The sequence below is a fragment of the Oncorhynchus kisutch genome, linkage group LG1 (assembly GCF_002021735.2).
Source record: "Oncorhynchus kisutch isolate 150728-3 linkage group LG1, Okis_V2, whole genome shotgun sequence".
NCBI lineage: Eukaryota > Metazoa > Chordata > Actinopteri > Salmoniformes > Salmonidae > Oncorhynchus > Oncorhynchus kisutch.
In genome coordinates, this window is record NC_034174.2 from 20,772,985 (window position 1) to 20,777,201 (window position 4,217).

At 39.1% G+C, this 4,217-nt stretch overlaps 1 pseudogene; it reads right to left on the reverse strand.

The window, feature by feature from the left end:
• Positions 1-254: 254 nt before the first annotated feature.
• LOC109897939 (catechol O-methyltransferase B-like) lies at positions 255-4,217 on the reverse strand (annotated as a pseudogene).

A 4,217-nucleotide genomic window follows, 5' to 3' on the forward strand; every position in this document is an offset into this window, starting at 1 on the left:
ATCATGTAAGGGACATATTCTACCAACTATTAACTTAAACAATACTGTGATTCACAATCAGGTACATCTGGTGCATTTGTTTCTCTACTGTATAGATGTGATCATTTTCTATAGCATCTCCAGGATAAGTCACGTTAATCAGTACTGTTAATATCCGACTTAAGTTAATAGCTTAGTGATCTGTTTGATACCCATTGGATTTTATCAAATCAAAGATTTAAATCTATAAAATGAGTTTAAAGCAGTGCAACATAGACCTTTCTCACAGAACCTTTAATAACTCAATGTAGATCTGATACAGTGTCAAAACAAAATATTAATCATTATTTTACGTTGCTAGATATGGTGTAAGACTTTAGACCATTTCTGTCTACCTACACCGGAAAGAAGGCTATAAATGCTATGAAGTTATGACGGGACCACTGCATGCTGCTTTTCAGTTGTCTGATTGAATATCTAAAAAGGCACACCACTGCCACCTAGTGTATTAAATCCATGTTTGAAAAAGACATCACACTACTGTAATTCTGCAGCTGTAAAACTGATGGTATTTTCATCATTTGCATAGCAAGACAGCATTGTGACAATGTCAAAACACAAGTAGAAATAGTTTTTCAAATACATATTTGCTTACTCTAGATAACATCAGTTCTACAGATAAAGAAATGCTTAGCACAGTAAGTTACAGCATGTCATAAGACGGCACTTTGAATTGAAACTAACCCAAAATGTTTTATCAAGAGAGAGTTGGTGTTTTAAAGCAAGATGCTCACTGTTTGGCTAGTACCCTAAGAACACAGACTTCCCCAGAACGTTCTCTGCTTTAGTGTACTCCAGGTGTGATCTGTAGTAGTGGCTGTTGTAGTGAGAGCTGTTGCAGACGTACTACAGATAGTCAGGGGTTCCTGGACAGATGACATTGTCTGCCAGCATCACTGTGCCTTTCTGTATGAGACCACACTCCTAGAGAGAGAGGGAGATAGGAGGATAGAGTTGGGGGGAATGGGAGAAAGAGAAGGAGAAAGAGAGAGAATAATTACATTTGTTTTGTGTTTTGATTGATCATATCAATCAATGTAAGAGTGTAAGACTATCAATGATTCCCTATAATCACAGGACGGTCAAATTAGTTATCTTACATACCTTCAGAAGTTTTGTGTCAGGAAGGTAGCGATCTTTCCAGTGGTCCAGGAAAACTAAGTCAAACACCTGGGCCCCGAAATGCTCCTTCAATCGAGGGATCCAAGTTCCTGAGGCTCCCTCCACTTGCTGCACCTGGACAACAGTAATGAGATCTCATCTAAGCTTCTGAGCTACAACTGACCTGTATGTTGTAACATCTACAACCCACCCAAATTTACAGGAATGTACATCCTGTTCATCATCATGTCATTATGTTAATCCATCCCAATCTCATTTTACCTTCTCCTCCAGTCCTGACCATCTGATGACTTGACGAGCAGTGTCAGAATAATCTGGGTTGAACTCCAAGGTAATGACACTGACGCCAGGGGGTAATAGGCGAGCTACTCAAACTGTTGAGTACCCACAGTAAGTGCCTAACTCCAAGACACTTCATTGACCACAGAGTCCGGAATGGAGCCTGTAATGAACACATACAGTGTATAGACACACACACACACACACACACACACAAAGATGTGGCCTGAGTCAAGACCAGGTAGACATGTGGCCTGGGGTGGTCTAGCAATCTAAGCCTTTGCCTCTGGAACACATTAAGTAAATACTGCTGCAGCCTACTGCTCTTCTAGCACTATATCTCTATCCAATAATCATACGAGACTGAAAGAAATATATACATTCCCCTCCAAAATGATTAGCACTCTTGATGAAGATAAGCAAAACAGACTGTATATAATAAAACAAATACATATGTATTGTTATATACTGCTACAATTGCTCAAGAAAAATATTTGTTTAATAAGTTTAAAAAATAATAATAATAAAATGTTTGTCTCATCTCACCAAACCACCCAGTTCCAAATTGTTACATTTGTTAGTTGAGCTCAATGAAGGCTTTTTTTTATGTCAACCCTTCCAACTAGCCAATTGGCCTAAAAGTGGTGTGTAACTGTTGAATTGTTGACTTGGTCACCCCAAGATGCAACCAAATTCTGTAATTCTCCAACTGTGGCTCTTGGACTTTTCTTTCTCAGATACACATGAGTCCTACTCCAGGCAAGTTTACCACTGTTCCAGTGGTTTTAAACATCTCAATTGTTGTCCTAATAGTGCTAAAAGGTATATTTGGTTTTTAAGTCTTTTTTTTGTACACATTGCCTGATTTATGAAAGTCAACAACCATTTTTCTCTTTTCATTTGTGAGTTCTTTACATTTCCCCATTGTGATTTTACATGCGTGTTACCTAATTTTGATACCCAATTGAAACAAGAAACCATGGAAGGTCACAATACAGTTCCTTAAACTGAGATTAACTTTAAGAAATTATAATGTTAATGCAGATTTGATTTTGTTTGATTTTATTTATAATAATAATCTTTATGGGTGCCATTTTTAAAAACGTTTAAACAAAATCTCTTTCTCTGAGCAATTGTATTAGTATAAAATAATATAGATATATTTTATACAGACTTTTTTGTTAATCTTTATAAAGGATGGCAATAATTTTGGAGGTGACTGTAGATATAAAGAAGATTACGTATGAAAAGAACTTTGCATTCAGCTGGTTATCGATAACCCATTCAAAGATGCTGCTGTTCCAGTTTCAACTGACCTGAGCCCTAGGACCATGCCCCAGGACTACCTGACATGATGACTCCTTGCTGTCCCCAGTCTACCTGGCCATGCTGCTGCTCCAGTTTCAACTTCCACCTGACTGTGCTGCTGCTCTAGTTTCAACTGTTCTGCCTTATTATTATTCGACCATGCTGGTCATTTATGAACATTGAACATCTTGGCCATGTTCTGTTATAATCTCCACCCGGCACAGCCAGAAGAGGACTGGCCACCCCACATAGCCTGGTTCCTCTCTAGTTTTCTTCCTAGGTATTGGCCTTTCTAGGGAGTTTTTCCTAGCCACCGTGCTTCTACACCTGCATTGCTTGCTGTTTGGGGTTTTAGGCTGGGTTTCTGTACAGCACTTTGAGATATCAGCTGATGTACGAAGGGCTATATAAATAAATTTGATTTGATTTGATTTTGAAAGAACATTTAATCCATACAGCACCTTTCTCCTCGCCCACATTCATGGCCCATTCTCTATGTTTGCAGAAGTGGTCGATGGCTGTGATCACACTCTGGGGGTCTACCACAGCGGCTTTCCTCTGCACTGCCTTCAGAAGATGGTAGATATTTCAGAGGGGAAATGACAGCTGGTATTGTACATACGATGAGGCATACATTACGTTACACGATTAGGCCTAGATTAAAGGGATGACACACACACTGTCATTTCACTCTGAAACTCTGGAAGGGAAATACTGTCATGTAACCTTTCATGACAGGTCTGGGAGAATCACAATACCACCATACTAAAGCATTTTCTTTAAACCAAAGACTGGACTGTAAATCTGTTTAGAGAGCTCACCTGAGGACGTGATGTCCGGGTCAAAGTGTCAAGAACACGCTCCACGATGACATCATGCCACAGTAGTGCCAGTCTTCCATGATACTGCATAGCTGTGGGGATCACCTAGCGGTAGAGAGCAAAGAGGAAAGCTGCTCAGTCGATCTAACCAGAAAGAAGGCTCAGCCACATGCTAGGACACACAAGATGAATTAACTGTAATATAATATATTTTTTGTTTAGTGGCTGCTTATATTTGTCCTAAGTCTTTTTTGCATATGCCAACTCCCCCTGAGACACCCTCGGAGAATTTATGATAAACACATAAGTCCATAGAAACACTGTACACATTTAAAAATATTTTGCAATACAGTATGTCCACAAGAAATCTGCATGACCATAGCGAAATTAATAGCTCCTTTTAGTACTAGGCTAATGAAAAGGGTGTTTACTATGTAGCAGATGACACTCAAACATATCCTCCTGCGTTATTATTTAAGCCCTGTTTTCATACCCACTTATTACTCTCCAGCAGAGAGCAATTTATATGAATATTATAAACAAATACATGAATGTGTCCAGGTGGATGTCGATTATGACAGCCCCCGGCACCTCTCTGATTCAGAAGGGTTGGGTTACATCAAATCAAATCAAATGTATTTATATAGC